The 19,014-nt window shown below is 42.9% G+C and overlaps 1 protein-coding gene across 8 annotated transcripts in view; it reads right to left on the reverse strand.

Annotated features, from left to right (window-relative positions):
- The window catches only part of LOC137516318 (prostaglandin reductase 1-like), a 496,699-nt gene that overhangs the window by 399,370 nt on the left and 78,315 nt on the right, over positions 1–19,014 (reverse strand). For 5 of the 8 annotated variants that reach the window (XM_068234353.1, XM_068234354.1, XM_068234352.1 and 2 more), the window contains one exon: positions 858–936. The exons of the other annotated variants lie outside the window; for them this stretch is intronic. The gene's annotated coding sequence lies outside the window, so the exon portion shown is untranslated. The remainder of the gene's footprint in view (positions 1–857; positions 937–19,014) is intronic. 8 annotated transcript variants of the gene reach the window in all.

The raw sequence follows: 19,014 nt of genomic DNA on the forward strand, positions 1-19,014 counted from the left end.
CTTTAAAGAGAACCCAAGGTGGGCAGATGGGACGCAGAGGCCTCATAACATGCCTCTGTGTCCCTACACTGCTGCTCTCTGCCCCTCCATCGCTGTGCTATAGCCCCCAAGATTAGCAACAATATTTGTCTCTATCTCGGAGGAAAACAGAGGGAGAGGGATTCCCTGTTCAAAACGCCCCCACCAGGGGCATCCCTGCAGGATTTCCAGAGCTGCCATTGGGCAGCTCTCTCTCCCTGACCGCGCCCCCTGCCGCTCCCCCGCCTCCCTGCATGCTATGAGAGACACACAGTCTCTCAGTGCAGCATGGCAACCCACAGGTCACCAAAGTGAAAGTGGGCCATTGCGGAGCGGCGGGGAGTGGCAGTTTTTGCGGCTACCTGATCCGCTCAGCCCCCCGGATCAGGTAACCTGCTTTTTTTTTAGCCCACCTTGGGCTCTCTTTAAGGTTGTTAGGATGAGCTAAATAAAAAAGTGTAGATACTGACAGTCTTACATTTGATTAAAGTATGCCTGAAATGAGAGGGATATGGAGGCTGACATATTTAATTCCTTTTAATCAATGCCAGTTGCCTGGCTGTCCTGCTGATGCTCTGCCTCTAATATGTTTAGCCACAGACCCTGAGCAAGCTTGTAGATCAGATGTTTCTGACCGAAGTCTGAGTGGATTAGTTGAATGCTTAGGAGTATTGTTTTAAAGGAAATAAATATGGCAGCCTCCATATCCCTCTCTGATCAGTTGTCCTTTGAACTTAGCTATTAACAATTGCAAAGTCTCAAATGACTGCTTCCTGCATGTTGTGATTACTGGACTAAAACAGTGAGAGCCAGGACAGTTTTCTTTGTTTTAAACTGACCAGCAGTAGTTGTAGTATACTCTTGAGTCAAGAGGGACATTGTGGGGTATCATCGTGATGTATTTCCTAGTCCTGTCTCCTGTAATTATATAAATAAGGGTAAACACAAAATAACATACAGTAAAGAATGCTGAAGGAAAAAACAACACATGCCAAAAATAGGTGAACAACAGTAAAGAATGCTTAAAACAGAACAATATACGTTTTAACAATGTGATCAAAAAGCTCTGACCTGTGATGATTATACTCATTTCAAACACTGATGGGAATATAAGGATATTATTGTATGCAGAATCATCATCTGCACAATGCAGGGACTGTATCAGCCAGATGTCTCCTGGTATATGGGTAGGAGGAGCTGATAGGTTTATGGTGTGCAAAGAGCTGTCATAATGATTTACATCTAGTAAACAAGAAGAAAGTGGGTTACATTTATTTCCCTGCAATACAAAAGCTACGGTACGACAGTAGGCTCTTAGATCTTATGTACTTTACTTGAGGAATGGAAGGCCAGGAAATGTAGGTATATAGAAATCAGTGGAGAACTTACCTAACATGCAGATCTCCGCAGTGAATGAACACCCAATCACGCAGGTCCACAAATCTATAAAAACCTATATGCAACCTTGCAGAAGACTGAGTGTGTCCTCACAAGCTTTGCTAAATAAAACCGGTGTTACTTGCAAAAATGGTCTAATTATTTAATATTCCTCAAGGAAGGGTCCCAGTACAGCGGAAATGGCTCCAAGGGATGAGTGAGCCAAATTGATGAGTTCATTTTGCAGTGAATCAGCGCCAATCTTATTTATCAAATTCTTGCAAACCAGACAATGACGTTTGTCGTGTGGCTATCTTAAACAAGAATAAGGAAACCTAGGGGGCAGTCAGGCAGGAAAAGAATGGACAGGAAACATGGAAAACTCCCTCTGCTAAGCTAATAACATCTTCTCACAATGCACCCTTTGCCCCAGCAACCAATCCTAACTTCCTAAGACATCACCCCACAGCCCTTTATAAAGGGGAGATGGTAGAGGCACCACAGTCACATAGAGAGGCCAGTTGTAGCAGCTCTGACAGTGACACTCTTTATGAGTTATTGCTAAACCCCTTGCCCATATATATTACATCCCAACCCACAAACCAACATAAAACATACCCCTTCAATCCCATCAAAATGAACACATGGGCTGCATTACATGGGCCAAAAGCAGCTCTCTTTACTAGTTAGGGAGCCTCCGAGGACCCTTCCCCTGCCAGGCTGCAATAACAAAAAAACTTGAACGAAGTCCACCTGAAAGAAAAGAACATACAGTACATGCAAACCAAAAACAGGACTTAAAAGGGTGGGCGGGTGGGAAACTGTCCTTTTCCCTAGGAATGGTAAGGACCTGTCCTTCCTCCCTCCTTACTACAAACTACATCCTCCTGGATCAGCCTACCCTAACACTTCAACGCCTCACTATCCCTGACTACTTGGTGTTAACCCCTGATGAGCCTGCTTGCACTGACTACCCACTTGGTTGCAAAGACCCATCATGTTAGGCCCCTCAGAAACCCTCAAGGCCTTTTTTATGATGGGTTATTGGTAAACTCCTTAACTAAATATATAACATCCCAACCAGCCAACTAAACTAGCATAAAACACATTTTCAATCCCATCAAAATGAGCACATGGGCTGCCAATGTTGGATTAAATGGACAAAGTCGTTTTATTAATAAATCAATTTAACAAAACAATTAAACTAATAACTTGAGTCAACACAAACATCTCAAGACCAGTAAACCCAAAAGAGGAGGGACTCCGAAGGATAACGCTACACTTGAACTGCACAGCCAACGGCCCCCAGCCATGAATGCCAGCTCGGAGACAACTGTAAGCAGCTAATCCACTAAAATGGTCCTCAACTGAAGAAGTTCAGTTTTACTTACTTGAAAAAAACACTGACTCGTATCCTCACCACACACAACTGACAGTATGGGGACCACAGCAACCAAGTGTGATCCCTCATGCTTGGGCAGCCCTCCACAAACCAAGAGCCCACTGAATACAATCTTGGATATCTAGGGCCCACATGTCTGTGCCTACAGCATTCAGATGAACCTCATCATGATGCAGAAAGAGGTCAACATCAGATTCAAGGTCCAAGTGCCTAATAGACACTCCACCAACCTTGGCCATAAAACACCTCACAATTTTTTTCAGTTTCACTCTGGCCTTGGTAACTTTCGCCATGGATCAGGCTTGGCGCCATTATGTACATAATCTCAAGACATCAAACTTGATGTGCTAAGTAAAATGTTGTGGACCTCAGAGCCACGTCATTACCACCAGCGTGTATGACCAGGATGTCGGGTGGCCTGTCCAGTCTGCAATACCTATGGAATTCAGGCAATAACCTAAGCATGCCGGAGAGCCCGATCCAGCTCGCAAAAACTTCCTTCCTGGGGAAACCCAGCTGCCGGTCATCTAGATGGACACCCACTCTCCTGGCCCCCCACACCACATATGAATGTTCTTATATCCAAATGGGTCGAGAGACCTGCAACACAGTAAACGAGGGGAACAGAACTGCACACAAAATAAAATAGTCACAACAATGGACAGCTCCAAGACTGAGGGACATGAAAGCAAAGGGAGCCAGAAAGCAGAAAAACCAAAATGAGGGACTTATACCTAATGCATATGGATATAAGAGGAGAATCTAGCCAACTCCTAATGACCTATCCATTTTACCACCTTCTCCTCCAAGCTCCATCGGACCGCCTCCGTGGCAGCTCTGATCCTGAATGAGTGAGACGAGTAGTCATCTACTATAATCCCACATTGCCTCACACACATGCGGAACACAGCTAAGAACTAATGCTTGGATAGGGGTAGACTGTTGGAATGGCATAACAACAGAGCACTGCCCTGGGGCCTAACCCCTAAAAAACTCCCACTGACACAGGACAAATAGTCCTCTACTATAAATAAATGAATGAGGAAAATCTGGCCCGCCTGGTCCATCTTTGGTCGCTGTAACCAGATATCAAGGCCTGTTGTTTCCAAATGAATGTCCTCAACCTGAAAACCACTCGGCCTAAACTTGCTGTTGCTAACTAGCTTGTCTACTCAAAAAGCCTCAAAAAGTGCCAAGGAGAACCCTGCCAAAACATTCTTCTGTAGCTTTACTTAAAGAACAACTGAAGGGAGAGGGATATGGAGGCTGCATATTTATTTCCTTGTATGCAATACCAGTTGCCTGGCAGTGCTGCTGATCCTCTGCTTCTAATGCCTTTAGCCATAGACCCTGAGCAAGCTTAAAGTATATCAGCTGTTTCTGACATTATAGTCACATCTGACAAGATTAGCGTATGCTTGTTTCTGGTGTTATTCAGACACTACTGCAGCCAAATGGATCAGCAGGGCTGCCAGGCAACTGGTATTGTTTAATAGAAAATAAATATGGCAGCCTCCATATCCTTCTCACTTCAGTTGTCCTTTACGTGTGGTAAACACATCCAATTTTAATTGACCAATGATTGGCCAATTTTACCACTTTCATGTAGTTGGTAAGTCTACCTACATAATCTATTCATAGTATTCAAAATCTATTGGCCCTCATACTACACGGGAGGGCTTAAATTGGCCAGTCACTAGCCAAAATTGTATGTGTGTATGCACCCTTACTTAAAGCCAGAGAACAGGGTGCCCAGTGATTAGCTGTGCAATGTTACACAGGGTGTACAAATCACACAACAGTTATGGTACGTACACAGTTGCGACTATGGTCGTTTGAAACAGCAGCTTAACGATCGGTATGCCAACAATCGGGTAAAGAACTTCACCAAACGGTCATTAAGTACAATGACGAACAAACGATATCGGCACGATGAGAAGATCCAACAGGACAGATCGTATCGAGCGACAATTGTTACAAAACTATAGTGTGTACAGACATCGGCCGAGAACGATCGTTACAAGGGCCAATGCGCCTGCGTTGGATTCTGCCCAGCTTCCGTACTTCCTGTGTAGCACGGCCCGTAAAGATTGTTACATTATAAATTTCAAATAAACTTTATTTTCAAGTTAACTATCATATATTTTTATCCATTGTAACTCCATTTTAATGTTTTTGGTTTTTTTTTTTTTTTTTATATAAATATGTACGCAGCATTTCCCTCTGACCATTATTTTCTGCGAGAACGATAGTAAAAATGTGTATGAATGATGATCGCTGCATCCCAATCGTTGCAAGATTGTTCGTCTGGTAACTATCATTCCTTGCAAACGATTGTTATCGCAAGTGTGTCTGTACCATTAGTCAGGGGCGTAGCAATAGGGGGTGCAGAGGTAGCGACCGCATCGGGGCCCTTGGGCCAGAGGGGCCCCCCATCTCCTTCAAGCACAATATAAGCTCTCTATTGGTCCTGTGCTAGTAATAATCACTTCTATAGATGCTCTAAATACTTGTAATCATTAACGCACTGTTTCCCATCCCTTCTTGCACCTCCAACACTGTGGTTGTCCTTGGCAGGTTTTGGTACGCCATATCAATTGTTATGTATAGAGTGCTTGGGGGGGCCCCATGTAAAACTTGCACCGGGGCCCACAGCTCCTTAGCTACGCCACTGCCATTAGTCAGAATTGAAAATCCTTTTAAAGGTAAAATCATTGGCGCTTTGAGTCCGCCAGGAGAAAAGCACAATATAAATGTTATTTGTTTTGTTTGTTAGTGGATGTGTATTTCAACTGTCCATTTAATTATTTTTTTTCTGCTCTACTTCAAGTTGCAAATAACTGGAAAATAGCAATTACAGTGCAAACACGCTCAACACACTCATTTCTCAGCTGTTTGCTTAAAAATAAAGTCTTGATTCTGTTTTCTGCTTTACTCTGTGCCAGCAGGTTAATTTATGCATGACAGGAGTTAGTACACATATTCAACATCCAAGTGGTGTCCCTGGAAATCACAATACTGGCAACTATTCTCTTGGTTCTGAAGATGATACTGCATACATAAATCTTCTCCTGCTATACAGCTCCGGCAGGATGGGGGAGGTGGTTCAACGAACTATTAACAGCTGCCATCTGCTCAAGATAATGGTGAATTCTACTAAGTATCTCAAAAAGGCTACAAGATTCTCATACTCCTGACACTAAGTACTGGGGCAGCACCTGTGCATATCTTGGTCAACATTTTCCTGTTTTAAAGTAAAATGAACATATCACACAACAGGGCTGATACTGAATATTAAATACTAGTTTAAATTCACGCCACCTAATGGGAACTTTTAGTGAGAGGGACATAGAGGCTGACATTCTTATCTAATTTTAAACTATACCAGTCACCCAACTGTCCTGCAGAGCCTTTACTTAATGTTTCTTATAAAAATCTGACCAGATTAGCTGCATTCTTGTTTTATGTGTGTGATTCAAACACTGCTGATGCCAGAATGATCAACAGGACTGCCAGGCAACTAGTATTGGCATACATGAAATATGTCCGCCAGGGAAAATCAGGTGCAGGGAAACTGCCGATAGTAGAATATTGGTACGTTTACTGATACTTTATGAACACCTTTGCTGCCGCCTATCCCTCCCCCTGCACAAAACTTGTTCCTGACGCCCAATTAGCTCCCCCCCACGAACACCCTTCCTGACACCTAACCTTTAACCCTCCCTCCCCATAAGACCCGTTCCTGATGCCTAACTCTTCTAACTCTTAACCCTCCCCCATACAAAAACCCCACTCCTGACACCTAACCCTTGATCCTCCCCCCCACACACTAAAACACACCCGATAACACCCCCCCCCCCCCCCCCTTCAGCAATAAACACAAAATATCGCAGGCGCCCAAACCACACCAGAGAAAAAAGAAAAACCCCACAAAAAAAAAATGCTAAATTTCGGGCATGTTGGGCACCTGAATTTCTGCTTTGATGCCTCCTTGTCGATATTTTGTACGTGACTCAATGGCGGTACCCGATTTTTCCAGGAGCCGCAGCTGTATAAAACGAAATAAATATGTCAGCCTGCACATACCTCTTGCTTCAGGTTCCCTTTAATTGGAGCTAGGACTCCAGCAGCACTAGAGAGCAGCTCTGTGGTGCAAGGTTATATACAGTGGCTTGCAAAAGTATTCGGCCCCCTTGAAGTTTTCCACATTTTGTCATATTACTGCCACAAACATGAATCAATTTTATTGGAATTCCACATGAAAGACCAATACAAAGTGGTGTACATATGAGAAGTGGAACGAAATTCATGCATGATTCCAAACATTTTTTTTTTCAAATAAATAACTGCAAAGTGGGGTGTGCATAATTATTCAGCCCCCTTTGATCTGAGTGCAGTCAGTTGCAGATATACATTGCCTGATGAGTGCTAATGACTAAATAGAGTGCACCTGTGTGTAATCTAATGTCAGTACAAATACAGCTGCTCTGTGAGGGCCTCAGAGGTTGTCTAAGAGAATATTGGGAGCAACAACACCATAAGGTCCAAAGAAGACACCAGACAGGTCAGGGATAAAGTTATTGAGAAATTTAGAAGCAGGCTTAGGCTACAAAAAGATTTCCAAAGCCTTGAACATCCCAGAGAGCACTGTTCAAGCGATCATTCAGAAATGGAAGGAATATGGCACAACTGTAAACCTAGCAAGACAAGGCCGTCCACCTAAACTCACAGGCCGAACAAGGAGATCAGTGATCAGAAATGCAGTCAAGAGGCCCATGGTGACTCTGGACGAGCTGCAGAGATCTACAGCTCAGGTGGGGGAATCTGTCCATAGGACAACTATTAGTCGTGCACTGCACAAAGTCTTTATGGAAGAGTGGCAAGAGTGGCAAGAAGAAAGCCATTGTTAACAGAAAAGCATAAGAAGTCCCATTTGCAGTTTGCCACAAGCCATGCCCATGGTGACTCTGGACGAGCTGCAGAGATCTACAGCTCAGGTGGGAGACTCTGTCCATAGGACAACTATTAGTCGTGCACTGCACAAAGTTGGCTCTTATGGAAGAGTGGCAAGAAGAAAGGCATTGTTAACAGAAAGCATAAAAAAGTTCCGTTTGCAGTTTGCCACAAGCCATGTGGGGGACACAGCAACCATGTGGCAGAAGGTGCTCTGGTCAGATGAGACCAAAATGGAACTTTTTGGCCAAAATGCAAAACGCTATGTGTGGCAGAAAACTAACACTGCACATCACTCTGAACACACCATCCCCACTGTCAAATATGGTGGTGGCAGCATCATGCTCGGGGGATGCATCTCTTCAGCAGGGACAGGGAAGCTAGTCAGAGTTGATGGGAAGATGGATGGAGCCAAATACAGGGCAAACTTGGAAGAAAACCTCTTGGAGTCTGCAAAAGACTTGAGACTGGGGCGGAGGTTCACCTTTCAGCAGGACAATGACCCTAAACATAAAGCCAGGGCAACAATGGAATGGTTTACAACAAAACATATCCAAGTGTTAGAATGGCCCAGTCAAAGTCCAGATCTAAATCTAATCGAGAATCTGTGGCAAGATCTGAAAACTGCTGTTCACAAATGCTGTCCATTTAATCTGACTGAGCTGGAGCTGTTTTGCACAGAAGAATGGGCAAGGATTTCAGTCTCTAGATGTGCAAAGCTGGTAGAGACATCCCCTAAAAGACTGGCAGCTGTAACTGCAGCAAAAGGTGGTTCTACATAGTATTGACTCAGGGGGCTGTATAATTACGCACACCCCACTTTGCAGTTATTTATTTGTAAAAAATGTTTGGAATCATGTATGAGTTTCGTTCCACTTCTCACATGTACACCATTTTGTATTGGTCTTTCATGTGGAATTCCAATAAAATTGATTCATGTTTGTTGCAGTAATATGACAAAACGTGGAAAACTTTAAGGGGGCCGAATACTTGTGCAAGCCACTGTAGCAGAAGGAGGAGACTTCAATGCCCATTACACTACAGAAAGGGCCTGGAGACCGTGAGAATTGCAGACTAGTGTGGAACAAGTGGAGATATTAAGAGAAAATTGAGAGCTTAAAGGGACTCCGAGCAGTGCAGAAACTATGGAAAGATGCATATCATTTTAAAGCTCTCTTTCTCCTCTTTCCAATGATATATAAACCGCTGCCCTACGCCTTTTAGTTTTCGCTATTTTCGCGATTGAAATTGCCGCGGCCACGATTTCAATCGCGAAAATAGAGAAAACTAAAAGGCGTAGGGCGGCGATTTAGGTGTCGCCAGAAAGAGGAGAAAGAGAGCTTTAAAATGATATCCATCTTTCCATAGTTACATTGTATTAGACAGGACGACACTTTCCCCAGTGTCAGCAGCTCCATTCAGCAGAATGGAGCTGCTGGCTTCAGGAAAAAGTTGCCTGCCGACATTCAGCCCGCAAGTAGCCGGTAATGCAGCCACCAACGGGACCAGGAGAGGAGCTTGGAAGACGCCAGGGGACCTCGCGGCCTATGGTGGGCTGGAGGAAGCCCCAGTTAAGTCCCGATTTCATTTTTATTGACACTTCAGGGTCCCTTTAAGGGTTAGGCACCAGGTGGGGTCTTAGGTTAAGGCATAGGTAGAGGGAGAGTTCAGTGTGAGATTAGGAAGGCGTAGCTATACATTACCTGGTCTCAGCGATCAAATTACCTTTACTTCCTGGTTAGTTTGCAGGTGTCCTGCAGCCAGCCATTCACCATGCAGATTCAGTGCATGGTGATTGGCTGGCCTGCATGGTGATTGGCTGGCTGCAAGACACCTACAAACTAACCAAGAATTGGAGGAGATGCGATAGCTGGGAGCAGGTAATGTATAATAATGCTAGAGTAGGGCTAAGTTAGATTACAGTGAAAAAATCGGTATCTGTAATTTTACCGATATTCTACTACCAGCAGTCTCTGGAGCTATTTTATCCCTGCGCCATTTTTATAGGTATAAAAAAAACTCTGCATCAAATGCTTGAGTACCTTGTCCTGGACCTGAGTCACACAAAGTGCTTGTTTCTACACAAGGGAAGCAGCAGTTTAACTTTGACAGATTAAAAAGGAGTGCTCATAAATCCTAGTTACATCTTCACTTCTGCACACAACCATAACTGTTATTCTGGACTCTTGTTTATTCAACCTGCTGTCTTATATGATTTTTTTTTCAGGGTACACCACACTTGACCAGCTCACCCCCAAGGGTTTTTACCCTAACGGACCAGAGCAATTTTCACCTGTCAGTGCTCCTCCCTTTTATTCCCTAATAACTTTATTACTACTTATCACAAGAAAATGATCTATACCTCGTTTTTTTCACCACCAATTAGGCTTTCTGTGGGTAGTACATTTTGCTAAGAATTTTTTGATTCTAAATGTGTTTTAATGGGAGAAATAAGAAAATAATGTAAAAAATTCATTATTTCTCAGGTTTCGGCCATTATAGTTTTAAAATTAAACGTTCTCCTGTGGGTAAAACCAACACATTTTATTTGCCCAGTTGTCCCGATTATTAAACCATTTAAATTATGTTCCTATCACAATGTATAGTGACAATACATTATTTTGAAATATAGGTGTTATTTTTTTTTTCTGTCCGGTCCATAATTACAAGCCTCTATGTCAGGCTTTCTCAACCAGGGTTCCCTGGAACCCCAGGGTTCCTTGAATACTCTGCAGGGGTTCCTTGGCATTTTACCCCATCGTGGGGATGTATAATGGAGCTCACTATAATAGGTGGTACTTCAACAAGAAGCACTAAATTAGGGGCTTAGGAGGCAGTATAATGAGTGGCAGTGTAATGGGGGTAGTGAAATAAACAGCCACACCTACTTCTAAAGACCATGCTTCCTGCAAAATAAATGCAGGGGTTCCTCGAGATAAAAAAATAGTTTGCAGGGGTTCCTTGAGATCCAAAAGCTATGTGCAGGGTTCCTCCAGGGTAGAAAGGTTGAGAAAGGCTGCTCTATGTAGTAAAGTAAAAGTATTTTTCCCTCATAAAATATAGATTAAAAAAGCGGAGTCCCTAAGGCAACTATTTATGTTTTTTTTTTAAACTGATTTTTCTTACAACCGGTTGTTTTTTTTTTTTTTGGGGGGGGGGGGTTATGTAAGTTACTAATTTTATTAGTATTGTGTATGTATGTATGTGCCTGTATGTCGCTAGTGAACACTCTCCCATTATAGGAAGTGTTCATTTTTTTTTCTACATTCAACTACACTGTGACTGTCTCCTGTTTTATGGATGGACGTGGCCGCTGATCGCGGTCATGTCCATCCATTCCAAGCATTGCGATTGGTTAGAGGACCGCTCGGTCCTCTTCCCCAATCGCTGAACAAGAAATCCAGATGGAAATGGCGGTGGGAGCGGCGCACATATTAAAAAGTCATGTTGCTGGTAACAGGCTCAAACAGGAAGTTTTAATACGATACAATGTCGTTAAGGACCACTGTCACGAAAATCTTAAAATTTAAAATATGTGTAAACATATACAGATAAAAAGTATGTTTCTTCCAGAGTAAAATGAGACATAAATTACTTTTCTCCTATGTTGCTGTCACTTTCAGTAGGTAGTAGAAATCTGACAAAACAGGACTAGCCCATCACCTCATGGGGGTGCTCAGGGTTTTCTTTATTTTCAAAAGCACTTAGTGAATGCCAGTTACTCCATCCAACTGCAAAAAAAAGTGTACGGTGAGCAGGGAGGCTGGCCAGCATCTTTATATAAATCTTTTTTCAGGGAGTGTCTTTATAAAAAATAAAGGCCATGTTGAGAATCCCCTATGTTGAGATGGACTTACTAGCCCAAAACCTGTCGCTAATGTCAGTTTTCTACTACTTACTATAAGTGGCAGCAACATAGAAGAAAAGTCATTTATGGCTCATTTTACTCTGGAAGAAAAACATGCATTGACAGAAGCCTGCAAGGAACTATGCTGCCCTTTCAGGAAGCGAACTCACTAGTCACAGAATCACTGGCTGTTTCAGTGTATTAAGGAGACACAGTCCAACACAGTTTCTATACATTCTCTGCATTTGTGGGCACAACTGTACAACATATGTCTCTGTGTTAATGTGCTTTTTGTATGGGGAAATGCCTGTACTTCACTCTGTGAGTGAACATCCATGCAGGGAGAGTGGAGATACTACTCAAGGGCACATAAGGTCAAAGACCCCACCTTATGGGGCCCAACTGATTTACAGCTTCACCTCTCCGTCTAAGCACTCATTTTAATTTTAGTATGAGGTCTTGCTCATTACACATGCATTCTTATAAGAAAAAATTAAAATGTGTATGTATTGATCTTTAGCCCTGAGCACAGTATAGTCCAGCAGTTGTTGCTATTTGACATAACAAGCCCCTTCACCTCTTTAAATAAAACAGGCAGTTACTGTAGTTGCGATGCCTGTTGTAAATGAATGCCTGTTATACATGGAGAGGTAAAATGCAAGGTCCATGGTGTCGATCATCAGCTTTTGCTCGCACTACTAGCAATGCAGTGTGCCATTTGCAGTTTAATTTTGTTCTACTATTGCTGTAGTAAGCAATATAAAAGTTATTAAGTGAATTTCCCTTGTGATTACTTTTCAGGAGTGGCAGTCATATATGGCAGGAAATTGAGAGTGCTTTTTTTCCACATAAAGCCTGCTTTAATCAAAGTTAGTGAAATTGCAAAACTACTTGAGTCGCAAAACAGAAAAATTACGTTAATCAGATTTATAATATGTGGACCTTGAAATGTATATATGCCCATTGTATGGCAAATTCGTTCTCTAACTTCCCTTTGTAATAAATCAGCTCTGTCCAGCTTGGCGGCCTATGAGCTGCATGTAGCCCTCAGGGACCCCATCACTCAAATAAAAAGCAGTGTATTGAATTATTGCTATTATAATTACTTCCGATGTCCTTTTCAACTATATCCATGGTGGCTAAATGCTGATTCACAAATTCCTTTCTTGTATATCTACAGATTGTGTAGAGGAAAAAATACCAGATCTGGCAGGTTGGACAGTATGGCTAAACACATTTAAAATGCAGAAATATGCCCTTCTGCTTCTTCTGGTACCCACAGGAATCACATAATGATGTATGATTATATTATGATTACATGACGCCTGCTATTTATACACATATGGCCAAATCTAGAGTCCATGATGCAGACATTCAGTACCTTCAGGCAAATTTCACAATCATGCATGGTTTAATCACCTATCCTAGCAGATGCAATTATAGTTCAACTAAACCGAATACTTCAATTAATATCCTATGGCTGCAGGACACAGCTTTGCCCTCCATGCAGATCAGTTATATGCAGAGTAAGCTCCAAAGTGCATGACCTTTATATTGATAATGGGACTTAGCAGGAAACATTGCCAAGTCTCCTTCAACACAAGGCAATATATATGTAGGGAAAATAGTTTTATTGTTGTGTTAAAGAAATTTGTAATGTATCTTGCGGTTTTAAGACACATAAATAAATACAAATACATACACACATTGGCGTCCCCAACAAAACTTTAATAGGGCACCACCAATGTTCACACCCCTTTACTAGCCTCCCCTTGGTGACCATCAAGGCCTGAGTGCCCATCTTACAAGGGCTATAAAACAAGTGTAGCCATAACTATCTTCATGCGTACATGCAAAAAGGGCATCGGGAAAAAAGGGCGCGGGGTGTAAACGATAAGTGGCAATAACTTTTATAAAAAATAATGTGCTGTATGTCGTTTACAATAATGTTTTACAAATTAAAAAACATTAAAAAATGTGTATGAGTTTGCAAATTGTAAAAATTATAATCTTCCCAATTTTGAAAGTGAAACTTATTATAACGTTTGTTAAAAAACGATAATATATGTATAATAATTATAATTGTATAATATTGTGTATAACCTTCAATTAAAGTTTCTTCGTGTAATAAAATCAGAAAATATTGTTTGCAACAATGAAAAATACCCGTAGTAAAACATTACTAAATATTACTAACATTTTAGTATAGCTAAACCTAACCCTACTCTCACACAGAACCCTCCCTGTACCTATCCCTAACCCCTAACCACCCCCCTGGTGGCGCCTAACCCTAACCACCCCCTGGTGGTGCCTAACCCTAAGACCCCTTGGTGGTGCCTAACCCTAAGACCCCCCTGGTGGTGCCTAGCCCTAAGACCCCCTTAGTGATCGCTTTATTGTGTGGATAATAATGTTTTACAAATAGTGACTGAAAAAAAATTACGATTTACTTACTGATCACTTTATTATGTGAATAATAATGTTTTACAAACAGTAAGTCATAAAATGCTAAATTACGTTTTAGTTACATACGATAGACATTACTATAAATATAAATAAATAAATATTACTAACATTTTAGTACAGCTAAATCTAACCCTACTCTCACACAGAACCCTCCCTGTACCTATCCCTAACCCCTAGACTCCCTGGTGGTGCCTAACCCTAAACCACCCCCCTGGTGGTGCCTAGCCCTAACCACCCCCCTGGTGGTGCCTAACCCTAACCACCTCCCTGGTGGTGCCTAGCCCTAACCACCCCCCTGGTGGTGCCTAGCCCTAAGACCCCCTTGGTGATCGCTTTATTGTGTGGATAATAATGTTTTACAAATAGTGACTGAAAAAAAATACGATTTACTTACTGATCACTTTATTATGTGAATAATAATGTTTTACAAACAGTAAGTCATAAAATTTTAACCATTTCAGCCCGCGGGGATTTTTCACCTTATGCATCGGAGCAATTTTTCACCTCCCATTCATTCGCTAATAACTTTATCACTACTTATCACAATTTATTGATCTATATCTTGTTTTTTCCGCCACTAATTAGGCTTTCTGTGGGTGGTACATTTTGCTAAGAGCCACTTTACCGTAAATGCATTTTAACAGGATCAATAAGGAAAAAATTCATTATTTCTCAGTTTTCGGCCATTATAGCTTTAAAATAATACACGCTACCATAATTAAAACTTATGTATTTTATTTGCCCGTATATCTCGGTTATTATACCATTTAAATTTTGTCCCTATCACAATGTATGGCGCCAATATTTTATTTGGAAATAAAGGTGCATTGTTTCCGTTTTGCGTCCATCACTATTTACAAGCTTATAATTTAAAAAATGTTTGTAGTATACCCCCTTCAAATGCATATTTAAAAAGTTCAGACCCTTAGGTAACTATTTATGTCTTTTATTTATTTATTTTAATTGTAATTTATTTTTTTCTATTAAAAATTTTATTTGGGGAATATTTTGGTATGGGACATAAACAGTACATTTTTAATGTTGCTTTATGTGTAAATTGTAATGTAAAAAATGTGTAGATGTAGTTTTACTATTTGGCCACAAGATGGCCAACTTCATTTTTGTTTACCCTCCTTGTACTTCTCGCTAAGTGGAAGTACAAGGGGGATGCGGAAATCTGTCCGGGCAGAAGAACTGCAGCCTCACAAGCGAGCGCTTCGGTTTTTTCTGCGGGGAAATGGATCGGTGATCGGGAACCATGAGAATAAATCTCGCTTCAGACCTCATAGATAGCAGGGGCATGTGTGCCCCTGCTAAAACGCCGCTATCCCGCTGACCCCCCAAATCCCCTCCGTGCAGCGGGGAGCGCTTCCGCATTGGGGCAAGGCTAACCGCCGCAGCCCTGCCTCCCGCGCGTCTATCAGACGCGTACCTCCACCTCTCCCCCTCTCAGTCTTCCTTCACTGAGAGGGGCGGGGGAGAGGCAGTGATGCGCGTCTGATAGACGCGCTGAGAGGCAGGGCTGCAGCCGTTAGCCCTGCCTCCAGGAAGAGCAAAATTTACGACCAAGTTGGTCGTTGATTTTGCGGGGGGGGGGGGGTGGGGGTGAAGGGACCCCCGTTTAGCCGTGGGATAGCGGCGTTTTAGCAGGGGCACACATGCCCCTGCTAACTATGAGCTCTGAGGCGAGATTTATTCTCGCTTCAGAGTCTCTTTAAGTTCCATGAAAATTGTTAAATTGGATTTTCAATTGTAAACTCCATCGAAAATTAATTTTGTTACTTTTTGCATTTTTTACGCTTTTTGTATAAAAAAGATTTTTTTTTTGGGGGGGGGTATAAATATTGATTTTCAGCATTTTTGTGGTAAAAATTGTCATGGTGAAAACATTGTTTTTGTGCATTGTCATACTTTTCATGCCTTTTGGCATTACAAATATCGATTTCTGCAGTAAAAATATTGTTTTTTTGCGTTTTTGTAAACCAAGCCTAATTTTGTGACAATTTCTCTAAATTGAAAATAGCATTTTCGATGTGAAAATGACTTTGGCAAGAATTTAAAAGCAACACTGGTAGGAAGATGATGCCTTAATCAAGTCGGAGAGGTAGTTTCTGCATTTTTAGCTTTTCTTTCCTTTGAACTGGGGTGCAGTGATGCCCAGGATGATGAACTTCATGGACAATGTAGATATCTATGTTTATTGTACTATGCATATGTAATTGTTTAGCATGCTGATAATTCAGTGATCTTTCTAACATATAATGCATAGAGTTGGGCCGAACGGTTCGCCTGCGAACGGTCCCATGCGAACTTCCGTGGTTCGCGTTCGCGTCCCGCAGGCGAACCTTTGCGGAAGTTCGGTTCGCCCCATAATGCACCATGGAGGGTCAACTTTGACCCTCTACATCACAGTCAGCAGGCACAGTGTAGCCAATTAGGCTACACTAGCCCCTGGAGCCACTCCCCCCTACTAAAAGGCAGGCAGCGGCGACCATTACGGTCACTCGTGTGCCTGCATTAGTGAGAGTAGGGCGAGCTGCTGCACACTCTCTCTCATAGGGAAAGATTAGTTAGGCTTAGCTTGTCCCTGGCTGCATACCTGTTCTGTGAACCCACCACTGCATACCTGTTCTGTGAACCCACCACTGCATACCTGTACTGTGAACCCACCACTGCATACCTGTTCTGTGAACCCACCACTGCATACCTGTTCTGTGAACCCACCACTGCATACCTGTTCAGTGAACCCGCCACTGCATACCTGTTCTGTGAACCCACCACTGCATACCTGTACTGTGAACCCACCACTGCATACCTGTTCTGTGAACCCACCACTGCATACCTGTACTGTGAACCCACCACTGCATACCTGTTCTGTGAACCCACCACTGCATACCTGTACTGTGAACCCACCACTGCATACCTGTTCAGTGAACCTGCCACTGCATACCTGTACTGTTCAGTGAACCTGCCACTGCATACCTGTTCTGTTCAGTGAACCCGCCACTGTATACCTGTTCTGTTCAGTGAACCCGCCATTGCATACCTGTTCTGTTCAGTGAACCCGCCACTGCATACCTGTTCTGTTCAGTGAACCCGCCACTGTATACCTGTTCTGTTCAGTGAACCCGCCACTGCATACCTGTTCTGTTCAGTGAACCCGCCACTGTATACCTGTTCTGTTCAGTGAACCCGCCACTGCATACCTGTTCTGTTCAGTAAACCCGCCACTGCATACCTGTTCTGTTCAGTGAACCCGCCACTGCATACCTGTTCTGTTCAGTGAACCCGACACTGCATACCTGTTCTGTTCAGTGAACCCGCCACTGCATACCTGTTCTGTTCAGTGAACAGTTTGGTGTGTCAGTGTGAAGCAGTACCTTAATTACACTACCTGATTGATGTATACACATGCAAGATGTTTTAAAGCACTTTAGGCCTGTCATTTAGCATTCAATATGATTTCTGCCCTTAAAACGCTGCTTTGCGTCAAATCCAGATTTTTCCCGGGGACTTTTGGCGTGTATCCCACTCCGCCATGCCCCCCTCCAGGTGTTAGACCCCTTGAAACATCTTTTCCATCACTTTTGTGGCCAGCATAATTTTTTTTTTTCAAAGTTCGCCTCCCCATTGAAGTCTATTGCGATTCGCGACCTTTAACGCGAACCGAACCTTCCGCGGCCTAAAATCGGAGGTTCGGCTCAACTCTAATAATGCATACATCTTTGAAGTTGCAGTGCTTTTGGCCAAGGCTAAGATAAATTAACAATGGAACCAGCTAGTTTATTGGGAACTGAAGACTTGCTAATTTCCACTGCAGTCAATTCTCTCCCATGTAACCACATCTAATTTTTAGATAATACCAACTCCTAATGGGCAGTGGTGGCTCCAGCTTCAATTTTTTTTCCTGTTAGGCATTTTTTTCGGCTGTTAGGCATTTGGGTGATCAAAGTCAATGTTTGTATGGTGAGCTTTAGATTCTTTTTGTCTAACTCAGGTGATAAAATTAAGGCTAACTAGTTCAGCAGTGATAGGACCCAAATGATGGAGCTACTGTATTATTGAAGAAAAGCTAAAGATGTACTTGGCTAGTTTGCTGGCATGTTTTAATCCTTGCTAGCAATCTGCTCATGTGTGAACAGATCACAGGCAAATCATTCCAGCCCCCAACCTGTGTCTCACAGCTCTACAAGCAAGGGGAGGGGGAAGAGGCAGGAGGGTGAGAAACACAGAGAGTTTTTTCACAGACCCTATCCTGTCCACTGTATGCTGCTGAAAACTTTAGCTGTTCTTTACTGAAGGGGGGGGGACTCAGGGGAAAACAGTAATTCGCAGGGGAATGGGGGGCTGTGTCCTAGCAGGCCCCAGTGTAGTGCCACCCATGCTAGTGGGTTTGGAGTCTTGGGACTCATTCTCTTATGCTGTAGTCAGTTGGATCGCATTGTACCAGATACATTCTGAATGTCACATAGACTTACTATTGCAGTGTGCGGTAAAATGCCTCCATTATGCTGCACTGTGAACTTAGCCTTAAAGGGACACTTAAGTCAAACAAAAAAAATGAGTTTTACTCACCTTGGGCCTCCAATAGCCCCCTGCAGCTGTCCGGTACCCTTGCCGTCTCCCTCCGATCCTCCTGTCCCCACCGGCAGCCACTTCCTGTTTCGGTGACAGGAGCTGACAGGCTGGGGACACGAGTGATTCTTCGCGTTCCCAGACACATTAGCACTCTCTATGCTGCTATATGGTGTATGATATATGCTATAGCAGCATAGATGGCGCTATTATGGCCAGGAACGTGAAGAATCACTCACGTCCCCAGCCTGTCAGCTCCTGTCACCGAAACAGGAAGTGGCTGCCGGCGGGGCCAGGAGGATCGGAGGGAGACGGCTAGGGCACCGGACAGCTGCAGGGGGCTATTGGAAGCCCCAGGTGAGTAAAACTCATATTT

Source organism: Hyperolius riggenbachi, chromosome 1 (genome assembly GCF_040937935.1).
Source record: "Hyperolius riggenbachi isolate aHypRig1 chromosome 1, aHypRig1.pri, whole genome shotgun sequence".
Lineage (NCBI taxonomy): Eukaryota > Metazoa > Chordata > Amphibia > Anura > Hyperoliidae > Hyperolius > Hyperolius riggenbachi.